General features: G+C 40.0%; 1 protein-coding gene and 3 long non-coding RNA genes across 4 annotated transcripts in view; all 4 read right to left on the bottom strand.

Moving 5' to 3' along the window:
• Positions 1-27,962, bottom strand: part of LOC136003282 (uncharacterized) — a 69,121-nt gene that overhangs the window by 34,404 nt on the left and 6,755 nt on the right. The gene's annotated exons all lie outside the window — the stretch shown is intronic.
• LOC136019995 (uncharacterized) lies at positions 6,084-10,227 on the bottom strand. Its single transcript, XR_010615164.1, has 2 exons — positions 10,143-10,227; positions 6,084-7,728 (listed from the first exon to the last, which is right to left on the bottom strand). It is a non-coding gene; the product is annotated as an uncharacterized LOC136019995 (long non-coding RNA).
• On the bottom strand, positions 19,063-19,427 carry LOC136006885 (uncharacterized). Its single transcript, XR_010609304.1, has 3 exons — positions 19,327-19,427; positions 19,159-19,251; positions 19,063-19,079 (listed from the first exon to the last, which is right to left on the bottom strand). It is a non-coding gene; the product is annotated as an uncharacterized LOC136006885 (long non-coding RNA).
• LOC136020040 (uncharacterized) lies at positions 23,270-27,781 on the bottom strand. The gene is made up of 3 exons (XR_010615185.1): positions 24,977-27,781; positions 23,763-23,808; positions 23,270-23,455 (listed from the first exon to the last, which is right to left on the bottom strand). It is a non-coding gene; the product is annotated as an uncharacterized LOC136020040 (long non-coding RNA).

The following is a 27,962-nucleotide window of genomic DNA, read 5'->3' as shown; positions in this document are numbered from 1 at the left end:
AATGGAGTTGTCTTTTACAGTTGGAGCGCTGGCTTCAAAATTTGGGTCAGCAATCAGCAAAGATACATAAAAAAATCAGAAACTACAAAAGGCCTGAGTAAAGATAAAAGCCTTTACTGGCATCAGGGCAGTATGACCACATTTCTCGCAGCCCTTGCTTTTGGTCCTGCTTTTGGTCCACCCCGCAGGGTCCTGTGCAGAGATGAAGCATTGCTCAGCAGAAGAGTTTTACTGTGAAAACAGCAATTTCTATGTATCAGAAGGGGCAGCCTGGATGGATCTGCAGGAGCAGCAACAACTTCACAGCACAAAGAGTAAAGGGGAAATGGTACATCTCTCTCTGCCCTGCACAGGTCTGGTGGGGGAGGAAGGTGGTGTTGGTGGGGTTGCTCGTTATGAGAGAGGTGAAGGTAGGAGGATCAGATAGGTAGGAAAAGCAGATAACCCAGGAATTTCAAGAGTTAAACTGTCTTCAAAACTTGTTCTCCCACTGAGATGAAAGGAGGAGCTCACAAGTGGCCCAGCTGTAGCCTCAGCCCTGCAGCTGCACACTCAGGTTTCCCCTCCATCAGGGATTTTATCATCTACGCCTTCTCAAGCTCAGTGTAACTTTAAATGAACACAGTTGCATGTGTAAGTAGTGTCTATATGATGTGTTCAGCCTTCTGTCTTCCACAAGTCACATTTCTACCAGATATTTTACACTTCTGCTTCTACCATAAACTTTCCTCATACAATTCATGTGCAGGGACCAAAGAGTAACCTTGAGAGAAAGTGGCAGACGTGCATGAGATCTGAAGCACTCAAAGGCTGTCTCAACAAGGTACAGACCTGAGCGGATACATCTGCTCCCCTGAAGATGCGGGATTCTATCCCCGTGTTTGTGTGTGGCTATAAACCAGGACTCTATCTCAGCAAAGCAATGCGAGACATTGATAAGTAAATGCTGTAACCAAGGTATCACATTCCCGTTTTGGGGAAAAAAAAAAAAACTAAAACAAAAACCTACCAGTAAGAGCTATTGAAACACGTATGTTTACGAGTAGGATTTCTGTGTATGCTCTTGCTCTATTATCTCCATATAGCTGCCTTTTATGTTGTCTGCTGACAGCATTGGATGCGTTTTTCCTCCTGTGCTTATTTTTAGTTGCCATAGGAACTTTCTTATTTCCTGTCAGCTGATGTTTTTACTTAATACATTAATTGTATAAAAGGGTGTTGATTCTGGTACTCCAGGTGCTGAAAAAAGCTTTAGGAAGGCAGAACACACATTTCAGTTTACTAGTCTTTTATTCATGTATTTCTATCAATATTTAATTCAAAAAGCTGAACACTGTAATAACAGCTGTTACCACATCAGGGGAATCCAGAGTAGGTCCTCTCCAGCCTTTTCTTCTCATTTGATCTACATTTCCCTCCCACTACCACAAATACACTTATTTGAAATAGTATTTTTTGTCTGTTTAGTTTGTAGCTTCATTCTTCCTCACTACCCACATATCCTAGTCTTTTTTCTTTTCTTTTTTTCTTTTTTTTTTTCCCCCCAAAAATATTCAAATCTGCTGTTCAAATGAATGGGAGTGAAAATAAAAAATTCTACATATAAAGAAATAAAGCCTGGAAAAATATTGGGATCTGAGGGTGATTTCCTTTTAGCAAAGCCCGATTCTTCTTCTCTTACCTATAATAAGCTATTTTGCAAAAGATTATTTTTCTATTAAATTTGTTGTGTGACCAGAAAGTGCCAAAGAATGACTGGAATTGATCGAGGACTACAATAGCTTAAACTGAAGCTTTCTCTATCCACATCAACTATAAATTTTGCACACTTCTTCCCATGACCTGATCACATACTTGGAGAAAAGACCTGATCAATAGAGAAATTTACGTGTGGATTAGTATTATAGGGAATGCTAATGCAAGAGTATTCTAGACCTTCTCTAGAAAAACTTAGGAAAATAACAGTAATGTATGTGAAGTTAAAGCCTGCTACATGTTTTTACATATTCCTTTTTCCGTTTCACATCACTGCTCTTCAAGAGATGGAGGAAATCAGGCAGCTTGGAATAAAGAAACCAACAAGCAAGCTAACATTTATAACTTTGGAAAATAATTCCACCCATGTGATTTCAATTATGCAAACTTCATCTAAGGTTTCATCCAATGCATCCTAAACACAACTTGAATCTCCTCACCAGCTGCAGGGGCTGCTGCATTAGTCCCACTGAATGGGTTAAGAGGAGTGTTAATGAGCTCACCTGGGCACTAGGAGGATAATAGTCTGCTTGGGAATGTACCCAAAGCATATGGTGTGTGCTCTCGCTGAGACAACCACTGTCAAGTGTTTTAGTTGCTATAACTCAATAGGCAAATGATTTTCAACCTGATCCTGGAAGCTCCTCCAGAAGGAGTCCCTTCTGCAGAAGTCCTTCCCAGCAGCCCCAGCCATCAGCAGAACCATCATCACCCTGACTTGGTTCAATGAAGGAATTCACCCTCGGATAAGCTGTCCCGCAAATGGCAATGCTGATTCTGTTTAGTCCTCGCTAAATTAAGGAAGATTATTTGTTCAACAACGCAAGCTTTTATTACTCTAACAAAAGCAAAATGTATTCAACATCTGTCTTCTGAACAGGAAGAACTGAAGGTTTTAGGAACTGGAAATTTATTCCTTTAACCAGTTTGTTCTTGCAGAAATGGTTTAAAAAAGGCAACTTCTTCATAGAAGAAAGTGTACATGCACATGGAAGTAGTTTATTAGTCATAGAGAAGATAATTATGCTGATTACTTCACTGCAGGACTGTCTGGGAGAATCAGAGACCTTGAATATTATTTTATATATCCAGAAATTGAAACTTAAAACTGACCCCAATAAAAAAATTCTTAACTAGAATTTGTCCATAATGCCTTTTCCCAAAATGAGTCTTCCAGTTCAACCCAGAGTCAAATAGCTACCATTTTTATAAAATGAGTTATTGCCCCCAATGACTGGTAATTTTTAATAGCTTTTTAGGAATATGCTACCAGTCTGATCTATATTGAAATATGGGAGAGCTAATCTGTAAGTGCAGCCAAGCCAAATTGAAAAATAACTCCCAGTTCAGTGATACTAATATGCAGTGGCATTTACAGCATCACATTAAATTTGAAGGAAACTACAAAGGTATCCAGCTCCTCTGGCAAAACCACGGCACAAGATCTGGGAAGAAGCAACTCAGACGGGCAAACCACCTGCAGCTGAAGTGGACGCTAAGTTTCCATCCCCTTCCCATAGGACTGACTGGGTCAGTCAGCACAGGAAGAGCTGGGAGGTTTTGGAATCCAAACCAGGAACTGGACTGGACTGGACAGGACTGGAACTGGGGCTGGCTGGTCCAGACAGTGCCCCATGGAGGGGCCTGGGTGGCCCCTTGGATCTGGAGGCTCTGAGGTCACCCAAGAGAGAGCTGTGGGATGGGATCAGCTATGCTGGGGTACCCACCCAAGCCGCATCCACCTGGGAAGGAAAGGAGGGAGGAAAGGAGGATGGGAGGAATGAATGAAGGACAGACAAAGCCAGGTTCACCATGTGACAGAAGTGGGAAAGTTGAGCAGGAAAGTAAGCCTAAAAAGTCAAAGTGAAGTCAAAGGCCATGAAGACCAAAATCACTGCTAGAAACAGAACCGGAGTATTGCTTTTTGCCTTTTTCACTTCACTGCAGTGAAGATGGGAAAGGACTGAGCCATAGCCACCTTGCCATGGGGCTGGCATGAAGCATGAGAGCACATTTGCTTTCTCTGCTGAGCAAACACATGCCTAGCAGCAACTCTGTAAGATTCAACAAAGGATGAAGTGAGTTATGAGAACCACACCACTAAGACTGAGACATTAATAACCTTACGGGGACATCCGAGGATACTCTTGTACTTACCAGGGAACAAGAATCAACATCATCCTCTCTAAGTTATACAAATGAAAGGAGGTTATTTAGTGTCCATCTGGTTTTGTTCAAGAGATAGTAAATAACTTTTTCCTCAAATGTCCAACAAAGGCTTTCAGTTGCTCTGAGCTGCCAGACAACAGGATTTTTCCTACCTTACAACTGTCCCCTTCCATGCCATCTGAAACCAAAATGAGCATTTCCACTTATTATACCTCCTTCACTAGGACAGTGTGATTGCTTATTTGTAGAACATGAATATTAGTACAGCTCAGGGAATAAAAAATTAATAGGCACTATCCAGCAGAGGGAGCACAATAACATAAAACCTCTTCAGCTGTGAGGTGAAGAACTTTTTCCCATCCAAATCCACAATATTTGGCAATCTGAGTTTCCTGGTTTAGCATACGGGTTGGGAAAGACAGAATTTAAATAAAAACAGAGAGATGGGAGAGAGGAATATCAAACAAATACAAGTGACAAAATAATTGATTTCCTGTTATTTTCATCCATAAGACAGATGTAGCTTAACTGCTGGAAAAAATAAGGGTTAATAAGAAGACATCGAGGATGATCTTAGGAAGACGAATAACATTTATTTCAAAATGCTGATTTTAATTTAAATAGAACTGGCTGCTCTGTCTGAAAGACTCAAGTGCTGCTTTCAGTTTGACTGTGTACTTCCTCTTGTTGTTAATGAAGTCATACGTCACAGACATAACTGATGCACCCATTCACTCAGTTTATGTGTAATTTTTAGAGCCCAATGTGTCAGAAATCTCACTAGGTATGTTCTCGCCTCTGTGACTGTTACACTTTCCAATCTAATCAAGTTCAAATAATTGTGATTAAAAAAGAGCTAATACCTATTTTATAAGAAATTATCATAAACCAGAGAGAAAATACACCACATTTTGACGTGACTGACATGAACTACAGTAATTAAAGCAACAATGTAACATTTTAAAATTGTTGCCATCTTGAATGCAAACATTTCTCAGGGTTCATTTCATTGATATATTTATACCACGAGATTTTTTAATTAGTACATCTAAATTCTAAGCTCTGCCACTGACTGTTATTTGACCTTTGGCAATTCACAGTCTTTCTAAGAGAGTTTCTGTAATCTTTGTAATGAAAATCATATTGATTTCACAGCTGGGTAGAGTGTAACAGCAGCTTTGCCTGCTGGTGGAAAGTGGTTGAAATAAAAACATGATTCTAAAAGGAAAGAGAGAAGGAAGAACTGGATGTTCTGATCAGAAATGCTAACTACAGCTAACTCGAGGTAGAACATACTCAGTTTAACTCTTACATGTTTTCCAAAGAAAAAGCCAAGTATGACGAAGACTGATTAGTATTTTTCCCGATAAGCAAACTGAATTATTTCCCCAAAATCTGGCAGTAAGATTAACAACTGAAACAAAACATCTGTATTGCTAAACTTTGAAGATGCCACCATCCTGCAGATTGTTCACTTTGTTGTATAATGTCCTAAGGAAATGAGGTTTATGCAGGATCATTATCCATTTGCTCAACTATTACCCCACTTTCCCTGGTGATTTGTCAACCTCTTAGACAATTTCAACCAAATCTATAAGAACAGTGGGAGTCTTAGAGATGTTAAAGACTTTTGACCACCAGATTCTACTGAGATTGGATGAGTTTAATGGACACTTACTACCTTTGCTCGTCTCACACGTGGCTAGTCATTCTAAAAATAACTCCAAAAGCAGACTGAAGGCAAGGTGTTGCAAGAGGTTTCTTATCCCCACTACAGACACAGCATCTTTACCCTAAGAGGACAAGCTGATCCACAGAAAGTAAAGCTGTCATTCTGGGAAAAGGTCTGAAGAATTATTTCTTAAGCATACTAAAACTCAAACTGTTTATCTTACATACTTGTGTATCCCGCAACGCTTCCAGAATATCTTATTTCATTAGTCAAACATAAATTCATTTATTTTTACATAATTCTATATTAGCAATGTGTTAAGGTCACAACAAATTTATTAAGTTATTTTAGAATTATGATGACTTCACCAAGGTTATTAAAATTGTAGTCAAAACTGCCTACCTTCAACAACGTCTTATTAAAAGTTTCTTACTGCTTATCACCGAAGCATTCTCATGACCCTCTACAGATACATAAATCCAACAAATTAACTTTTAGCAGGTTTTATTGTCTTCTTTCCAATTAACAAATACAAATATCTTCTGCTATGCCAAGACAATCCCTCATCACCTCATGACAACCAATAAAATGTCTAGTACAGGCAGGCTTCTTAAAAGCCCAGCTCATTTTCATGTACTTGATGGCCACTGTCAAAACCTGCCGTGTGTTATGAACAGGTATGGATAATGACTAGAAGCAGAAGAGTGAAAAAATCAATTTACCCCAGCCACACATGGCCACAAACACACATGTTCCCAGACCTCATAGATAAACCTATGTGTGAGAAGACAACCAATGTGAACCATCTGTGAGATGAACCCTGTGGTGTGAACTACCTGAAAGGGTCTGAGGCTCACCAGTTCCACCACCCATAAATGATCCATTCAGTCTAATGCCAAGCCACCCAGAACTGTGGAAAAGAAAGCTCAAATGGGAGGAAACTTTGAAATCCATAATCTTTATAATATTTATGAAGTCCTGAGTACTATTGAGGTTGGAAGGCACTATGACCACAGGCATGGGGAATAACAGACCAGAATCCAAACCCACCTCTTCTTTTCTTCCTGTAAGGGTTGTGTATCAAGCAGATAACAAAGAATAAAACATTCTTCTGCCTGTCCCACACATTAAGCAAGACTAGGATTGATACTGCATTGCCCCATCATTGGGAACAAGAACTGCACCAATACAGGAGTGTTACAGAAGTTTGCACAGGGATGACTGGGCTGCAGCGATGCAGGATACCACCCTAGGTACAGCTGGGCAAAAGAGCCAACAAAACCCAAGATGGAGTTTTGGGAAAGGCCAATGGTGGCTTCTGAAATATGTCATTTTCATGTTCATACTTCTAGAAATTACTGCTATACAAATACACTGATGATAATGCTCATTATTTGATCTGAAATTTGAGACATTTTAAAAATCCAGTCTAAGAATTATTAGTCTCAGACTCGAAACTTGATTGAAATTTAAAGTCTTTATGGAGAACTAAGCTATTTAATCCAATTTTCTCTAAAATTTGCCTCTTACTTTTGTAAGGCTCATTAACGTTCATGAAAATACGCATCACATACAATCAGTCTGAGATATCATGTAGCACACCACAGTATATTAAAGCGTTATTTTTAAAACACAGGTTTATGTTACTATACAGTAAACCCTAGTAGAGTCTTGGGAATAGAATTAAGCCCACGCACAGGCTACGAAAGTCTTCCTGCATAGCTACATCAATGAAGGCACAAGTGGGGTAGATAACTTCATGGGGTATGAGTACATACTGTTGCTGACACAATGGTTCGTGTGAGTGGGGGGTGTGAGGTACTTATTTAAAACATATGCCACTCTGAGAGGTGGTGCAATTTCCTCCAAGAGGTCCTATCTTTCTCCAACAGCACCGTGCCTCCATCAAGAGACTCTGCTGACAAAGCAGCTCCAGCATCACGACACTACAGTTCTGAGGGACACAGCACCCCAGTACTAATTCTGACATCCCAACTCTGCAATTCCTGGAGAGCTTGGGTTCTGTTCTTCCCAGGGCTTTATGCTGGCTCCATCCATCAAGTATCGCAGTGATTTCTTCCTCTACCATGGCATTAGCAGTATTTTGTCTCGCAGAAGACATACGACACGTCCTGGCAGCAGAAAATAATTTAATATTAAAAATGAATGTGAAACTGTCTTTCTGAATCCCAACAGGTATAGCAACAGTCATTTAAAAATCTCCACTATTTAGGAATATCTGTTTAGCTGCTGTCAAGGTATATATTCAACTTTAAAAAGTTGCGGTTTTTTTACCTGCTAGGATAAACTATGGCTACTACATTCCAGAGAAATAGAAATCTTTTTTTTTGTGGTAAATGCTCTTATCATAAAGCTCTTGGGTATGATTTTTTTTTTCCCTGAATGCAAAAATTCACATGAACCTGTTTTGTAAAACAAAGTTTAGGAAGAAAAAAACCCAACAACCAACCACCAACAAACTCACTACTTAGGAATAGACAAAGAATTTTTTACCCACAGACCATTATGAACCATTAAGGATGCACCAAGCTGATACTCACTTATCTAGGTTAATGGCCATTAGGAACCATCAGTTGCTATGAAACTGTTTAAAATCCATTGTGTCTATTGAATGTAAGGAAATGTAGCTGTAAAACCTCTTTGAATATGTGCCTGATCTCCATTACAGAACATGAATGCCCAGAATAGAGGTGCTGGTTTTAAAAACATAACAAAAATCTGTAAAGATTCTTACTTCCTGCAACTACCTATTTCCTTCAGAGCTTCACAATTAAAAAATTTATTATTAAACTTGTTTTCATTTTAATGTGTTTTTTTTCATGAGAACACATGTTCTTAGGAGTTAAAGCCATGAGGAATCTAAGGATGTCAACAAGTTACTGAATGGTGCAGAGATTCCCAGGGGGGAATCCTTTTTTTATGGACAACTGTGAACTTTTGTGTTGTTAACGCTCAGTGTTTTAACATGTTCTAGGAATTTGCTGTGGGTCACATTTTGAAAGAATACCATTGGCAAGGTGCTGCTGAGCTTGATTTAAGCAACTGTCTTCAACCACTAGAAGCTACATGGTTTTGAGAAGGCAGAGCATCTTCCCCGTGACTTTCTATCACCGAGGCCAGATTCCTTCCAATAACTGATCAATTTTACTTAAAGATAACTTCAGATAACTCTACCCTCTGCTGAGATCTACAGGGCATGTATGTCTGCAGGATCATAAGTATCCAAGCCTAACATTTACACTTTAGTGAAGCCTCCAAAAATTTGGCTCAGTTTCCTGTTCACTGAACAAGTCGCTACATCCGTTCAGTGCATCAGCTCTGACTGTTGCAGACTTGCAGAGTCACCTAAATTCTGGTATCACTGGCTATTTCAATGGCAGAAAAGGATTACACATAATATGTGTGTATCCATGGTACATATCTGGTCCCATTGCATGTCTCTGGTGAGACAGCGAAAGGGAGGAAGGAGGTTTGAAGTAAGCCTGGTGCAAGGTGAAGTGTCCAGGCAACCACGTTCAGTCCATGTGCTATAAACCTGGAAACTGTGAGTACACTGATCTCCTGAGGTCTACATCTGAGATACTGGAGGAAGGACAGACAGCATTTCCCATGAGCCAGGACCAGCTCCACATGGCTCAGTGGCACCAGGGGCAGCTTGCTGCTCAGCTCCGACTGCTGATGGAGCCCTTCCTCAGGACCAAGATCTTCCGAGGTCTAAGCGTCCAAAGGGGAAAGAGGATCCAGGCAGCTGGCATGATGCCTTGAGTTGGGCATTGCTGCCCTGAATTTAAACCAATTTCTCTGTTCCTGGTGTTGCCCAAAGAAGATGTTTCACAACTGAACAGACTAAACTATTCAAAAATCAAATATTCAAGAAATAGAACAGCAGAGTCAAATTTCTGTGACACTGCAGTACAAGTGCTATGCCCCGACTGTATTACAGGCAATGCAAACAAACTGCATTCAAGTTATAATGTAAACTGTGGAATATAAAGACTGACCAGAATTAAATATGTAAATAGATTCAAGGCTCTGTGTCAGAAGCATGTGTTTCTGAATCATGATTTACAAGTGGTCGGTCAGCCCCATCGGCACAACCATTTTATTCTGGGGGATTCAACCACAAAGACAGTTATAGGGACTTTTAAAGTTATCTCTGAAATGTCTACTTTATCCTTTATTTTTTTTAATGGATTTCACAAGGCACATACTATTTTTGAGAACTAAAGTGCTACTTCTAATATTTCCAGTTAAATGAAATCTTTAAAATAGAAAGAATGACAATATAAAAATCTAAAACTAAATTTAGTATTCTGAATGCAATTAGGGTAATTTTATTCAATTGATTTCTGAAGTTCCCACATGAGTGATCTACAGTGGTATCATTCAGTACAACAGTAACAGGTGCTGAGAAAATAATTTTAAACAAATGAATTTTATCACATTATATGTTTTTTCCCCTATTACAGCCAATTTTCCAAGTACTTTTGCGCAATTATCTAAACAAAGGTGTATCAAAAAGTACCTTATTCCAAGATGTATTTCCATTTTTCATTATAAGATCACTGGAGTAATAGCATTGTTTACTCATCTTTCTACAGAAGGATTTTATCACTGCTTGAAGACAAGGATGAGAAAGTGTAAGAAGACTACATGAAGCCTATCTTTTAAACTACAGCTTTACTACTAGAGTAAAATATACAGTAGAATTAGAAGGGACCTCTAGAAGACATCTAATCCATCGTCCTGTCTGCAAGAAGCAGTTATTCAAGTACTCTGATCTTACAGATCTCCAATGGAGATGGAAACTCCAAAAGCTTGCCAAGCAATCTACTCCCTATCCTCACCATTAAAATTTTCTGTAATTTCTAAATAAATCTTCCTTGCTGTAATTTAAGCCTATTACTTCTTGTTCTATCAAACACAGGCAAGGGAAATAGATTGTTCTCTTCCTCCTTGGAGCAACCTCTTGTGTTATAATGTCTTTGCTCTATCTTTTCTGTGTCAGACTAAACTAACGTAATTTATTCAATTCTTTTGCTTTCAGGCTATAATTTCTACACTTTTGATCTTTCTTGTCATTCTCCTCTGGACTGTCTCCAGCTGATTCTCTTCTTCCTTCAAGTCTGGTGTCTAAAACTGGACATGGTATTCTAACTCAGTACGAAATTAAGATTTTCTAGTCCCAGATTTCATCTAATTATTTAAATAATGAAGCCGATCATCTCCCAGGAGAAGGATACAAATCTGCCATTCTCGTGTATAGTAACTGTCCTGCTGGAAACCAAAGCTGAAAGTTAGATTAATTAAAACCCAGTTCAGTGAAAATCAATCTAAAGAAATTCATTTTCCTTTTGGATTTGTGTCTTAAGCCTGATTGACTGAACATTTAAGAAGGCACAAACTCTGGTTCAAGTTTTCTTGTGCTGTACTACTTAACATTAATTTTCTGGTATCCAGTAAGAGAAAAACTCTCATGAAGACTCTCTCCACTAAAGTCTGTTTGTTTATAAGAGCATATTTCCAAATTCATGAAAACAAGAGCAAGCATGAATTCATAAGCCAAATTTCTTTAAGAGACCAGGCAAAATAGTTTCCTTACTAGTGTTGTGAGCTATAGAAGCAATGCCTTGTTACATACTATCTTGCTATATTGATTTTAGATCTCCTGGTTAATTAAAATTTATTAAAGTTTTAAATGAGACATGCAGGTGAGAACATGTTTACTCTCTTTCTTCTTTCTGTCCTCCCTCATTTAACTGCTCTACTCTCTTCCCAAGACAAAAAGACCCATGCTTCTGAGAACAGGATCCTGACATTAAACACACTATCATTTATTCCATTATTACAGTGATTCTAGAACTAAATTCCATTGTATTTAGGTGGAGCCACTCATGGGTTATGTAGGATACTCATTATGCAAAACACAAGGTCAGCCTATTTATTCATTCCTTGTGGACTGCTACTTATGTCACCAATGACAATACCAATTCCAATGCAAAGAGTTATGATTGCAACTCTAGGATTTTGGTCATAGATAAGTAAAAGGGTAGAGGCATTTATATTTGCAATCATTTGAAACACTTCCTTAGCAGAAAACATTTTATGCAATAACTATTTGGAGATGTGTTCGGTATTTCAGGTTAAGTCAAGTCAAACAGTGGAGACTTCAGAAACAATACTCTAAAACCTCAGCAGTACACCAACCTTATGAAGATGCCCCTATTGAGGAAATACTGTCTTTGCTTACAGTTACTCTGGTAACTAGGATACTAAGGAGTATTCATACTGTCTACTTTAAGTAGCTGTCTGTTATTATGAACCACCTCTTCAAAGGAATCTCCTGTTCTTTCTTTAGCAGAATTCAACATCTAAAGTAGAGTGCATGATGTGATCAGTGAAGGGTAGGAGGAAGGAGACAGAACAGAAGAGGCATAAAATCTCATGAAGACATTTTCTCCAGAGCAAGCAGTGACTGACCTGACAAATAAGCTGGGGCAAGACTGGAGACAAAGCTGCTCAGACAGGCTGGGGGATGGAGGAGGTGGGAAAAGATAGATAGGACAGGGAGCAAATTGAACATCAAACATCATCTCAATTTGCAGGGAGCAAATTGAACATTGGCTTGGCTAGGTAAAAGCAGAGATAAGGACTGGGATGTTACCAGAGGAACTGGAAGTGACTGGCAAGAAGACCAGAGCCTTTCACTCCTAGGACAAGCTTTTACTAAACAAAGAGATTAGGGCCCAGATGAACAACCTGATAAAATAAATTAGTATTGGCTAGTTGAGGGAATGGGAACAGGACACAGGAATTGGTATTAGAGCAGACTGGCAAAAGGTGAGAAGCTCAGAACAGATGAATACACTGTTGGTGGACAAAGGTGGAAAAGGCAACTCAGCCCTAAGATTTATCCATCGTCAGAAAGGGTACGTGTCTCACCAAAACAGAAGCTGGCCATGTAAGAACAGTAGCCTACTGTTATCAGCTATTCCACCAGGTCCATCTAGCAGAAGTGTGGTGTCTCCCCATACAGCACAGCAAGGTAGAGCTTGTTTGCTGTGAGAACTTCTCCTTTTAATAGGTCTTGGTTGGACATGTAGTCAAAGTTTCTAGAGGCAGAAGAAGCTGCTAGGTTATCTATCTACTTTGGTTGCATGTCTACCAAACACCACAGACTCTCAGTAATACCTGCGATAATTCATGTTTGACATCTTGAGTCAAAGACGGGCATACTATTGGTAGTCACACTATTTAAAATTTATGACACTTCTCCTATTTGAACTTGACTTTCCTTTTCAAACACTGGCACTTTGCATGCCTTTTTTACTATGCATGTAACAGCTCTGTTCTACCCATAAAATTACCTACTTAGTGTAAGCAAGCTGCTGCCTTCATAGAATTAATTGTCTTCATAGAATAATTAATGTCTTCATAAAATTAATTCCATAAAGATATAGACAGACAGTCAGCAAAGATGCACACTCACATTCCCTGCCATTTTTTCTAGCTTTCAAATCTGTTTCTGGGAATGGGACAGATTTGTCAAATAGACAAGATTGTGGACAAAGAACATGTTAAGTTTTGCTTATATACAGTAACAATTTTTTTAAAAATTAAATAATCTTTAAATATCATCAATATTTGTGGTTTACTGGATATCACCATGTAAATAGGATAAAGCCCATGTTAAGGACATTGTACAACAACATTTTTCAAATTGCAACTAGTTAAAGGCCAGGGAAGAGGCAAGTAGCACACCACCTTCTTACAGTTGCAAAACCAGTTTATTCAATTCACAGTGAAAAAACATCCCTGCAAGTGTAAAACCTGCTTTAGCCTGTTATTTTGGGCACAATGGAAAGATATCAGACATCTTTGTTATTTGGCACCAGTTCTTGGAAGGTTCAAAGGCACTGCAGAGCTCCACAATTTCCAGTGATGTACCTGCTGGTACTGAAATACTTACGTCCCTATGAACCTAAACTTTTGCCATTAGGCAAGGAATCATAGTCTTTGACAGCCATTGAAACCTGCTTACTCACTCTTTCAGCCTCAATGAGATTCCCACAACAGGAAGCTCCTTCCCTGCCTCACCTGTGGGGCTGAATCTGGAAACAGCCTTCAAGCACAATCCCTTGGTCAAGTGCTTGGGCAGAGGCAGCTGAAGTGTTTGGCACTGGCCAGGATATGCTCCCCAGCACGCCTCGGTGGCACAGCAATTAGGAAACTCCCCTGGAATGCAGCCATTCCCCACCAGCTTGCTTGGGCAGCTTCCTGATCAGAGGCTTCTGTGAAATCCACTCCCACTTCTCCTCCCACGCTGCTAAGAAAGCTTCTGCACCTTGAGCTGGGCTGTTACTTCCTCCAGACAAAGGGCATTCAGAATTATGCAGAGGGATGCAGGGCAGAGGAACAAGTAACTTCTCTCAAAGATTTCAGCCTTGGAGTAAGAGGGGGTGGAAACATGCCTATCATGACCTGCCTGTTGACACAACACAGAGGAAAGAGTAGTTCCCATCCAGATGTCATACTACTTCAGAGATGATTAACAAAAAAACCCCCACGGAACACGAATTCCTTACATTTCATGCCTCTGCTAATTTCTTCCTCTAGTCTTCATTCATGCAATGCAAACAAGAGTCAGCGGAGGATATCTGGTCATACCTCCTCCACGTGCTTGTGGCAGATTTCCAGTCAGCAAGGTAAAGCCATTAAGGGCTACCCTGTCTGTAACGTAACACAGCACTGGTGGCTATAAGGAGCTACTAACTGTATGCCACTGCTCTGGGACATCTACTCTTCCATCATTTTCCCCTACCTGCCATCAACCTGTAAGGGAAGACATGGAACTGGATATTAGATAAACAACCCAGTCGGAGGGGATAGGGATAAAAAAGGGCACAGCGTTTGCAGAAAACAACATGGAATAAGCCAAAGGGTTTAGAGGTTCAGGGTTATCTCCTTTACTGTACATGTTGATCCTTCAGACTTATCTTTCCTCTCTCTTATCTAAAGCATATCTGTAGCTTTGACCCATTCTTTCCATGTTTTTCTCTATTCCTGAGAAGGACCAGTAACTCATGTAGGGACCATGAATAGCTCAGGTACAGTAGAGCACACAAATGCAGCTGGCAATGCCAAGCTGGTGACTTACAGCTAACTCAGAAAGGCTGAGACAGCAGTTGTCACAATTGCAACTGCAATGCAAAATGCACATCAAACTTTGTTTGCAGGTGCTTCAGTTCACTTCAAACAAGGGAGCAGAAACATCTTGGGATTGTAAGGGTGGGATCCATCTCATCCAGCTTGACATATCTACATCAATGGAGTCTGGAGTGTGATTCATTTGACAAAAAGTAGATGCCTGCTTTAAAACGAGTTGACTCACTTTCTGGACAATATTGACTGTTTTGACTAGATCCCCATTGACTATAACTCCATGCCTATCAGCTGCTTTTAAACCAGGAGAGAAATTCAACAAGTTTGACTGAACGCTAGGGATATTCCAGGATGTGATCAAGTAATAGACTATCTTCCAGTTCTCATTGTAGAGGAATTATTGATGATCCCATTGAGTCATCACCATGGCAGAAATTAATATGCCCAAACCAGGCACTAATTAAAAAAATAAAATTAAAAGAATTAGAAAGGAATTATTTGGGTTTTTAAAGTATTCCATAAGTATGGAGCTTTTTTTTTTTTTTAATTATGTTTTATACTGTGCATATACATACCACATATATATATAGCATTTATGAATATTCCCCATAAACCAAACATATTTTTATGTAATCAAAGTCCTGGCACATTAAGAAGATTGTATGTTTGATAGTTTTCAGATTGTATCATAGGCTTTAAACTATCACTTATTAAAAGATTAAGATCTTGACATTTCAAAGCTATTTAAATAGAAATTATTTTCTTAACTGAGGGGAGACTCATTAGTCATAACTTCTTTTTTGCAGAAGCATATTCTAGTGACCAGCACGTGAGTAACACTTTTATTATATGTGCTGAATATGTTATGGTTTTTGGATCATAGAACCTCTCCTGAAAAAAAAAAAAAAACCCAAACCTGAAGAGATAGATACTTTTTCTTGCAGAGCATGATATAATTTAATCCAAGTGTTGAAAGCTGATAAATATTTTTTCCTTTCCCCATTTGGAAAATCCTCTTTTTCCCTTCCCCATATCTAATAAGGTATGAGCCAGTATGTGGATTTGTTAACATACTACTGAGGAAAGGAGAAGAGCATTTATATTCTAACTCTTTTGTCATATAAAAAGAGGCATTATCAAACTAATGATTAAATGCAGGATTTAAGACAAAATACAAGTAATACTTGCTAGTTATCAATGGTTAAAAATATCCTGGATATTTTTCTTCACAATAACAGTTGTGATTATCCACCCTCTTGTATCTGTCCTGTTACCTATACCTGTGGAAGCTGCTGCCAAATCAGAGATCCCTATCTATTTTGCAAAATTGTGAATGATTACACCAGGAGAAGGAAAAGTCAGATATTTCAGTAAAATATGTTTCATGTATATTAAATTTTTAGTGAGACATAAAGAAGGTTCATACTGTTTCTTATAAAATATATAAAATTTGATCACAGTCGTAAGGAGATAGATGACATTTTCTTCCTAGCACTATGTTTAGAATGTGCATAATTTTTAACAGAAAGACACTAACGTAAGTTAGCTTCTCATTTTATACAATTCTTGTAATGCACAGCTCCACACACAGCCCTGCACAACACTGTGAGTGCAGCAACATCCCATTCTCATATAGTTTTACTAAAGCTAAAGTTAAACAGAGTGTTTGGAAATGGGAATTAACACCAGATAGAAGACAACCATGACCTAACTTCCAAAAGATGCCAATTGCAGACATGTATGATAGGTACCTACAGACAAGTATGCAGTAACTATTAAGCAGATAAGAAACCCACAAAGGGAAACAACTTACAGTCCTGAAAACAACAGGGCCACTACAAAATATCTGCTACTTCCTACTATCTCCAATCTCATGTTAGGATAAACAATAGGAAGGAAAATGTCCCTCATAGCAATACTTATTAATCATTCTCTTCATGTCTTCAGTTAAGGAGTGTGCAGTCTTTGAAAAAAAAAAAATAGATCCATACTTTACAAAGTTCAGTATTAAGAGCCAGATTCAAAAAAGAGATTAAGACAGATTTTAGGGTTCTATATTGAAAGCTACAGTTCTCAAAGTCACAACTCAGCTGCCATCTTTCATTGTTGAAATGTGTAGGTGCCTCACCTTTGGCACTCAAGATCTCTGAGGGCAGAAAGATCCACAGTGGCAAACCATTTCCATCCACGGGCCTCTGCCTTGCCCCTCTGATTGACAGGTTGGAAGTGATCCCTGGAAGGCAGCTAGTCCAACTTCTCATTCAAACCAGATCCAACTAAAGCAGGTTGCTCAATGAGGTTCTGGACATCTACTGAAAGCCCATCCCAGCATTTGACCATCCTAATAGTGAAAATATTTTCCCTTACATGCAGTCAATAAGCTCCTCCCCTACCAGCATTAATCTCCAAGAGTCTAGATCTCTTCTCTATACTCACCCCACCACAATCTCCTCATATGCTTGTACCCCAACCTGTGTGATCTTAGTAACACTCCTGTATTCACAACAGGACGTCAATGTCTTGTGCTGGGCAGTCAAAACAGCTCTCCAGAAGCAGTTTCACAAGTACCGAATAGACGGAACAATTACTTCCTTGGATCTGCTGGTTATATGTCACTAATATAATCCAGGATGATTTTGACCTTGTTTGCCCCAACTGCCAGCTCATGGTCAGTGTGTCCACTGGGACCCCAGGTCCTTTTCTGCAAGGCTGCTCTCTAGTCTGTTGACCTCCAACATATACTAGTGCAGGTGGTTATCCTATGTACAATACAGGACTTCTTGCCTGACGTTGCTGAGCTTGGTGAGGCTCCTGGCAACCCATTTCTCCAGCCTGTCCTGGTCCCTCTGAGTAACAGCCCTGCCCTACAGCATTGCAGGCTGGTATAATCCATAAATTTGCTGATAGTGCATTCTCTCCTATATAGTGAGCATCAACAGTCAAGAGACTAAAATGCACTGGCCCCAGAATTTGTCCCTGAGGAGGATTGCCACTAGCAACCAGCTGTCAGATAGACTTTGCCAGTCACAACCTCTTTAGCCTGGTAGTTCAGCCAGTGTTCCATCCACCTTATCATCTGCTTATTCTGTCCGTATCTCCCTATTTTGACTGGTAGGATACTACTAAAGACCTTGGGAAAAGCTTTGATAAAGTCAAGGTAAACAATATTCACTACTCTTCCCTTGTCCAGAAAACCAGTCACCTTACCATGATCAACTAATCAGGTTGATCAGCGACCGCTTGCTCTTGGTAAATTCATATTTCCTATTTCTAATCACTCTCTTGCACTTTATGAGCCCAGAAATAGCTTCCAGGAGGAAAAATCTTACAGGAGGTTGAGGTTATACTGCTTAGCTTGTAGTTCCCTGGACTCTCTTTCTCAGCCTTCTTGAAATTTGCCTTTTTCTTCTGTCCACCAGGGACCTCCCCAATCACCATAACCTACCAAAGTCAATGGACAGCAGACTCACACTGACAGGGGATAGCTTCCTCAGTACCCTCATGTGCATCCCATCTGCTTCCACAAACCTCTGTAAATCCAACTGGCATTAAGTGCTCAGTCTCTGTACTGCAAATCTTGACAATAAACAAGCAAAACAAAACAATAAAAAGCAGAAGAGGCTTTAACCACTTCATCTTTCCCCATGCCTTTTGTCAGTAGCTCCCCCTGCCACATAGAGTACTTGGCTCACATTTTGATAGGATGCCTTTTTGTTGCCCTTCACATTCCTTGCTATTGCAACACCAGCTGAGCTTTGGCTTTCCCAAATCCCTCCCTGCAGACTTGGGCAATATCTCTATATTCCATCCAGGTAGTCCTGGACCTTTTTCTACTTTCTACATACTTCTCTTTTGTATCTCAGGTCAGCTGAGTGTCCTGCTCATCCATACTGGCCTCGTACCATGTTTGCTCATCTCTCTGTGATTTGGAGTAGACCAATTCTGTTTTAAGGAGACTGCTCTTGAAGATCGGGCAGCTGTCCCAGGGGCAGCTAACTGATGTGATCCTGCCCAGCAGATCCTCAAACAAGGTGAAATTTGCTCTCCAGAAGTCAAGCCTGGCAATTCTACTATTTGTTTTGCTCATTTGTCTCAGCATTTCAAACCATACAATCTCAGGCTTTCAGCCAAAACTGCCCTCAACCTCCACACCCCCAGCCGGTTTGTTCATGAGTAACAGGTCCAACAGCACACCTTCTGTAGTTGACTCATCAGTCACCTGTGTCAAGAAATTGTCATTGGCTTTTTTGCACTTAATCCATGCTTCGAGCGCTGACATGTGTCTGGAACCTGGTGTTCCCTAAAATAAAGTGTTGCACTTTTACTGTCTTGACAGCAGAAACCCCACTTGGCCTTCAAGATCTGAATATCTTTATCACCTGCCACAGGGAATCTTAGGGAGAAGGCTTCTTTAACACAATTGTAGCTCTGAGGAATACTGTGGCGCTGATGCAAATGGCTTGTAACATATCCTGAGGAGAAATGTGATACAAGTGTGAGGAGGTCAGAAATATTGTGGTGCTAAGGTCTGTTGTGAGAGGTGCTACCTTCATCAGCTACCAGGTGAAACAGTGCTGGAGATGACTCCCTGCTGCCGTATTTCACTTGCCAATGAGCTTCCTTACTGATCTTATGTGCCCAAGAGATCTTGATATAGTGAGGCTTAGAGCTGCTTCCTTGAGGGAGGACTTCAGAGAACAGTCTCAGGTTGATTCAATAATGAAAACTCCTGCCAGTTCACAGCGCCTGCCCATTTAATGTGGCCATAGCCTTCTGAAGTTAAGGCTGATGTCATAAGCCTCTGAGTCTGTAATTGTGCTGTTCAAACTTCTGATACCTTCTTGTTCTAAAATAATGATGGACTGAATATTTATCAGAAATATGTCACCTCCGGAGGTAGTTGAGGCTCCTGTTTTGCACAGGAGGCAATCAGAGCCAGCCTTTCTAAGTCACGCTGAGTGAAAAGTAGTCTTTGGAGAAGACTTGTGGAGGCATATTCACATCTTGAGCATCTAGTAAACAGAAAACATCTCACTACCTGTCTAAAACTCACCACAGCAGGCCACTCTGCCTCAGCATTGTCCCTGAGAGACACTTGAGGTGCTCCCTGCCTCATACCCTATGCAAAAGGGGAAAAAGTCTCTGAGCTTGAGTAATAGGGCCTGCATACAGCCCACAAGGTGAATACAGCTGGGGGCTATCACTGAAAGCAGAACCTGGCTTTTCTTCACTGAAAGCTGTAACTTCCCAGCTAATGTATTTGAAGTAGGAGGATGAGAACTGTTCCTCATGAAGAGGATTCCTCATCATACTTTAAGTAAAAGGATATAAACACCAATCAGGATAGCACTGTATGCTATATATCCCAAATAAAATAGACACCTACACACAGCAGAATCTCTGCTTGAAAAGGCTCTGAGGCCCTCTTTTGCACAAGATTTTTTCAGCGGACTGAGTGGCCACACTCCTGAGCTTGCAGTTCCTGTTCCAGGGCAATTACCCTGCCCCTCTGCACAAGGCAGGATAGAAATCTAACTTCAGATTGCATACGCTGCTGCTGATTGACTACTAGACAGCTTTTTCAAGGGTTGCAGCCAAATCTCAGGAGTATTTGGGGCAGGGTTGTATGCTTAAAGTTCTTCACCTACTAGCTGGATACTGTCCAGGCCTGACAATAATTGTTTCATCAGGCTGAGATTTTCCTTTTCCTTCAGACTAGAAATTCCATTCCTTTGGAAGCTGGGTTGCTTTTCAAGTGCAGAATGTTCCCTTTGTTCTTTCATCAGCAAATATTGTAACATGAATGGTAAAGGATACCAAGTTGGGGCTTTGTAGCAAGAAGCTGGATACAGGCTGTGCATGGCCCTCCGCCACTGAAAAACAGCCAGGTTCATGAGATGGGCCATTTAAAAACTCTTGGTCTTTTCGCTTAAACCATGCTAGCCACTTTAGGTGGTTATTTAGGCTATAATTACCTTCAAACTTCATTTTATAGCTAAACTCAGCTGTAAATAAAGAAAAAGAAATAATAATACCATTTTTTTTCTTTTTTCCCCCCAATCATTATGTCACATCTTATTGGAAATCATAGGTTCTGCAGGTAACAAGTAGGAATCTCTACCAGGAAGTGTCTGCATTAAGCCAAGCTCCTTCAGTTATCTGCATACACACCTTTATACATGAATAATCCCATCATGGTATTGAAGATTTCACAAATATAAAGTTAAGACATACTGTTAGATTATATGTAAGTTTACTTTAAATAGGAAAATGCAATGCGTGTGAAAACAGAATTTGGTATGAGTTAAAGAATGATGTTTAATATATCGATGTCGCTATAGTTAATAATCAGCTGTTCCCGAAATTATTCTAGCATTATAAACAGATAAAACTTCAAGAAGCTATTTGGAAAAAAGAAAGAAATTTAAAGGATTTTCAGCATTTCACACAAAATTAAAAACTTCAGTGGATGTCAACTGTGCATGAGGTATCAATGGCTACACTTAAGAGAAAAACATGCTGCAGCCCTCCCAGTTCAGTAACAGCAAATCTGAAGCATCTGGCTCTTTTGATTTTATATGAAATGCTGAACCAGGACTTGGTTTAGAAGGAAAATGCAGTTAAGTGAAAGAGAAATTCTCTCATAACACTAAGGGCTTTATTTCTCAGTTGTGTGAGAAGTACAAGAGTTGGTCTGGAAGAGTATGGACACTGTAGCTAAAATATGAAATTTTTACTTCCAAGAATAGGAATAAATAAGTTGTTTCTTCATTTTCATTCTCAGCTTTCCATACCCTTTGCTCTACCTCACATAAGAAATACAGGTTATTTTTTATAATGACCTATATGAAAAAAAAAAAAAAGAGTTTTTTTTCAGTGAAGAACATGAATTTACTTAACTTTGACTACTCTGAATCTGTTCCAAGGCCTAAACTGCATGACATTTCTTCTTACTTTATAGGCAGCGACATTTGAGTTGTCCTTCTGGAGCCTCCCAAGGCTTTAAAGCAATTCAAGGCTCATACCTGTACTGGAACTGTAGCATATTATGAGCCATTGGGTTATTCCACAGATGCCAAACACCTCATTGTTGAAGTAAGACACAGAAGGTGGTGGGGCTGATGATGCTGCATTATTCTGGGCTCCAGCCCAACCCATTCCATCACTGGAGGGGTGAAACTTCCACTGTGAGCTGCTAGAAGAGCTACCTCTCCCCTTGCTTTTCTAATGCATAGCATAGGTTTGATATGGTTGACATGGGAAAGTGAAGGGTTTCTAACAGAAAACCAACAGTTAAAAATCTATCTTCAATTACTTTACTGTTTGTAATATAAAATTATAATTTGGAATGAATTGCAATTCCATTCTTCCCTCAGTACCTATGGGGGAGTCATGAATCTCCAGATTGATGTGCTGTAGCTCCAGTACCAAAGTGTTGCAGAGAGGAGGCAGAAAAAAAAGCTGGAAAGAAGGCTGAAATGCTTAAGATTTACCAGAAATTAAAACCAATGGGTGTAGAGGGGGCAGCAGTCTGGAGAATCAAGGGTAGACAAGGCAGTGCTTCAGCAATTCAGTATTCAGTTTTTATGTTGTCTGGAAACCTTAATGCTACCAAAACAAAGCCTGTGCTAGATGTATGTCCTCTGTCTCTCTCATCTATATGAAGACATGCAGGAAGCATAGCCATTCCAGCAATATCCCATATTTGCACTGCTTTAGATGTGGATTTTTTTTCATTTATGCTTTTATCTTGAAGTTTGTCCACACAAAAATAAAGGGGGGGGGGGGGGGGGCAGTGCTGGAGAGGGGAAAGTATTTCGGTATAGAAAATCTAAATATAGATTTGCCACAATCCAGAAGGTTCTATCTTACATTCTTCAAGAGGGAAAGAGATAAACTAATTTCCAAATCTCAGTCTCGACAATATTCAGCAAACATGGCTCTTTATGGATATTTAGGGTCAACTTCCCTCCATTCCTAAGGCCTGTGGACTCCAAACTTCAGGTCTTTGGACGCAGTACATCTTGGAGCACAGGCTGAAAGCAGGCAACAGAAGGAAAATATAACAGGACTGTTATCAGCCAAAATGCTTTATCTAACTGATTTCTGTATTGTCTGTGTCCATCACACATGGACATGCTGCATGTAAAATGAAAGCTAGTTTTCTATTTCTGGGGTTTTTTGTAAATACCACAAGATGACGGTTGTACTCCACCTGCCCTGAAAAAGAAATAAAGAGTACAGTTAACTATTCATCCAGGTGGTGTGCCCCTTTCAAAATGCCTGTGGTAACTGGTCTAAGCAAAGTAGAGGAAATATTTATCAGAAGACCCACCACTTCACCATCCTTTTAAACAGCAACAAGGAACTCGTAGCAGCACCCGACTGCCTCCACTTCAGGTTTCTTCAACTCTCCCATCAGTGTGAACAAGAGGGACAATGCTTCGCCCTGCTGTTGTAACTGAATGATGTGCATGCCGGAGCCTATGGAAGTGGAATAGAGGAAAAGGACCCTGCTTTTCCCTGATACTTATTTCCACCTTCTCTTGCACTTATGCTGCTCTTCACACAGTGAATCTTCTTAGCTAGCAAGTCCCTTTAAAAGTTAACTTTTTTGTCCTGTAAGTTTCCAGCTGAAGTAAACTTTATCCAGGTTGCAGTACAGCTGTGCGAAGGCTAACACCAAGAGAAAACAAGAAAAGGATGGATGTAGAAGATACACTTCTGTTTGGAAGCAGCACCAGCTTAAGTTATATTAAACTAACTGTAGAAAAAAAAGTTACCTAACCACTAGCAGTGGTTCCAGAACTTGACATCAGTTTGAGCATTCTGTGTGTAACTGTAAAAAGCCACTCTGCTGCAGGATGAAGCAATTACTGTTGTTCAGGAACTAGCTAGTCAGAATGCTACCAACTTATGAACTACTAGCTCGGCAAGTCAACTACTGTATTAGGTTGGTGAGATCATTATGTAAATTATTTACCTTCACGTTTTTAGCACCAGGGAATTGCCCAAAATCTCAGTTGTTCCTAGAACAAAATACCCCATTAGTTAAGAGGAGAAACAGATACTGTGCATGACCATGTTCATGACTCAGAGGCGATCCCACGAAAGTGCCTCCTAAGTTACATTATATTCTGTATTTTGAGGATATTTGAGCTTGTCCAATATAAGAGCTAGGAGTTGTCTTGTTAGATTTTTCTTCTCCAAAGGTTTAAAGGGCTCTTAAAGTGCATGGAATATTTTGTGCCCAATTAATTTTACGTATTGGGTAAGCAAAGTCTTAAATTAATACATAATCTGGCACACAATTCAAGAGCTACTTCCTGTAGTAGTTTGTGGTAATGACATGTCATTTCTGTAGACTGTGTAAATTGCCGGCTCTGTTTTTATACTTCAATAAAATCTGTTTGCATAGCTCGTACTGCTCCTTTCATTACAATCAAGCAGGCAGAAGTTCAAATAACAAAACTTTATTGTTCGTGCCTCTAAGTTAAATAACCACTGCAAAGTATAAAATGTTCTTAAAACAATATATAGTGCAAACCACTGCTAAGTTGTACTGAAATTGCAGTGTACTTTCAGAAGTGACTGATGTGCAAAGGAAAAACACACGTATCAGCTGCTTGCAATTCTCCCATCTCCTCTCCACACACCCTTATTTCTTGTCTAAGTGGTGCATCATGGAAGATGAAGAAGAGTGCTTAGGATGGCTAAATTCTGGGATCAAACACTGTAACAGTTTATACAGCCAAACTAACTTGTATCTTATATTCAAAAGACTGTATTTTAACATTAACAATCTACTTCCTTCTTCCAGCTCTACAAAAATGCTGAAAAGTCATTTTTAGAGATCAAGATACATATGAAATATTTTTAAATAGCAAACCTTTACTAAAAATTAACTGGCAACACTGCTGCAGAATACGATCTCAGCTGGTGAGTTTCTTTGCAAGTATCTTTACTTACTGCTTTGAGTACTGAATTGGCAGCAGCTTTGTCCAATTAATTCTGACATGCATGAAGCATGATAAAGAGAACTATTTATCAGTACTTAAGTCCTGACTACTTTCATCATCCAGAAGACATTACACAGAATACTACGCCATTCATGTTGAGAGATCAGCCAACATTTTCCAAGGAATGCCACTTGACGCCTGGACTCCAGTTCCAACAGACTTACACATAGACACAAACCTCTTTTCAGTATTTTGAGTTCAAGTCTTGGAAGAAGCTACCAGAGTTGGTTGACTTGAAGAGCTCCTGTTCTCTGACTGATACGTGGAAGACACCAGCACAAAGAACAACACACTCGTTGAGGCTGGTACAGTGCTGCATTTGATAGTTCACGCTCAAAATGTGCCACCCTAGATAGCTGGCTGCAGTGGTCTCTCCTCCTGCCGCACCCAGGCTCGTGTGCCTGCCTATTTACTACTTCTTTTCCAAATGTTAAACTTCCCATAACTTCGTTTGTGCTTATTCAGCTGTGGTGTTTAATATTTATTGATACGCCTTATGTAAGATCATCAAGTTTTACTAAGGCAGTAACAAATTAACCCAAAATACATTGGGTAATCAGTGGTTTTGCTTTTGGTAATTTTCAAATTTGTTCCTGACATCCAGCGAGCAGTACTCTGCCGTGGTACTGGACAAAGGGGAAACTTAATAAACTCCTTCATCAGGTAGGACAACCCATTTTCAAGACACCTGGACTGCTGTGGTCTTGAAGTGTGCACGACAGCTTTTTAGAAGGCCAGTGACTACACGGTGTATCTTTTGTGGTGTTTTGTCATCTACCAAGGCAGGGAAAGATCTGTTGGACTACCTGAACAGCCATCTAAAATCCTGCCAATTTTTCCTTCAAAAATTTGCAAACATCATATCTGCCCACTTTCCATGAAAAGATGTTCAAGAATACTGAAGCTGCTTCAATGATTTGTTTGAATAGTTCCTGTTTCTCTCTACCTGGCGCTGAGCAGGCATATAGGAGTCAGCTTCACTGACTTCTACACCCAGGAACTGCAACTTGCCATTGAAAACAGCAAGAACAAACAAAACCAAGAGTTTTCTTTTCTGCATCTTTCTCAGGACAAGAACACCAACAAAAAGGAGATTTTTGGTGACCCTTCACTATAACAAATGTTCAATATAACATCCAGAAACCCAATGGAGTATTTAATGAACATTTTTTTTTAATAGAACAGTATTATTTACTTCAAGCCATAAAGCTCAGTTCTACATTAATCATGCTTACGAAAATCATATAAAAGTGACTGGAAAGCCTTTCCTCTCCCTCAGCCTTAGGGAGGGTTTATTTTGGGGGGGGGGGGGGGGAGGGTGTTTTGGTGTTTTGGTTTTTGCTTGTTTTGGGGATTTGATGGTTTGTGGGTTGTTTTTTTTTTTTTGTGGTCTGTCCCCACCTTCCCCAAATAAGAAGCATGTGACCATGCAGCAGCCCTCTATGTTCTAATCATATTTATATAATACATGTTGCACAGATTTTGTTCAGGGTGGCATGGGGACAAGGTAAGGACAAATAAAGCAGACAACTGTGTAAAGCTCTCACTCTCACACCTATCTGAAGCTAGTAGTACCAGAGACAGGACAAAAAAAGCTCTTTGACATTATGCTCACCAGCCATTCACCAGGCAGTCCTTTCTTAAAAATTAAACAAATAAAAAAAGTAGCAGACAGTACCTACTAGCCTAAGCCTTTGTTAGCAATGAAGCCACCAGAACCCCTTAAACAGAGATTAGCAAACTAGAGTAATCCTCAGGGAATTCCTCCAGGACATCCAGATAGTTGATGAAACTGTTACAGTCTTGGATTGTAAGTAGCAAAGGGATACCAAAAGGATACAGTTCAGATACTACCCAAGGCTCAGTTCAGGTACCTGACACAACTACTTCAGCTACTCAGAGCCCTAAGTCCAGCCAGGAGGAAGCCAGCACCAAACTCACCACTGTAAGGAGTATTTTTTGCTACTTGGATTTCAAGCACAGGACTTGCTGTCTTCCTTTCATATACTGACTCTGTATTGGGCAGTGTTATTCTGAGTAATTAGCATTATGTTGGAATGAGCCAAGCATATTACAGGATAGCTGACTTCCTGTACTTGAGCCTAGTGTACAGGTATTCTGCAATCACATTGCATATAGTGACTATAAACGCAAATAAAGCCAAACAGCTACCAGAATATGTTTTCAAGACTGAATTTTGATAGGACTTTAGGTTCCAAGGCACCTTAAAAGAAAAACAACTGAAGATGTGCTTTTTTTTCTTAACTTAAAAACTAGTTGGGATTAATTTTTGCAGGCCAGGTGTCTGCCTCAAGCTGATGTTTTCAGAAACAATTTTCAACAAGAACGTTAAACATGAAACTGGGGCAGAAGCACAGAAAAAGCCCTCTTAATATACTTGAAAAAGCCTTTGAAGAGAACTTGAAATTTTGTGGGAGAGTAGACTTGGAATCAGAGATACGCCTTTTTGGGCAGTTCTCCTATTGAGCATCATGGTAAAGCAATAAGCTTCTGATTCTCAAGCTGCACATGCACAGCGAAAAAAAAAATAAAAGTATGAAGAGCTAGAAGATGGATTTTTTGAAAATTCTGTGGCCCCAGCAATGCTGCAGGTTGGTCCTGGCAGCTACTCCCACCTGAGGCAGCAGGGGGGACTGCAGGTAAGGCTGGGGCTCCACCGTGCTCTGTGCTCCCTCTTCTGGCACCTAGGCCAGTGAAAAGAGCCAGCAGCGGCCTCGACGGGGAAGGTGACTGGTCATGTTGGGAGTCTACAACAAATGCATCCTGTTGGGCAATATCCCATTTGTTTTTCTGTCCTTATCTGGCATTTGCACAGAGCAGCGAGTTTCTTGCATCGAAGAAGTGGCCTCTAACGAAGTGTTTCTCATTTTCTGAGTTCCAAATTCGAGCCTCTGGAGACTACATGCAGAAACACCAAGCAGTACCTACCGTCTGTATTCAGCCTCCTTGAATGCAGCTTCGGAGTGCTGCAAGTGTTTCAGAGAACAGAGCATCACAATCATCTTGCACTAGGAAAGCCCTATAATGCAGACAGGACCACAGCATGTACACACAAGTTTACAAAAAAGCCTAATGGCTGAATTTAATGCTGCTCTGAAGTTACAGCTAGCACTTTTATCACCGATTTCTACTCTCAAATAACC

Source organism: Lathamus discolor, chromosome 1, assembly GCF_037157495.1.
Source record: "Lathamus discolor isolate bLatDis1 chromosome 1, bLatDis1.hap1, whole genome shotgun sequence".
Classification (NCBI taxonomy): Eukaryota; Metazoa; Chordata; class Aves; order Psittaciformes; family Psittacidae; genus Lathamus; species Lathamus discolor.
The sequence above is the reverse complement of the archived record's forward strand: the minus strand, read 5'-3'. Positions and strand labels throughout refer to the sequence as shown.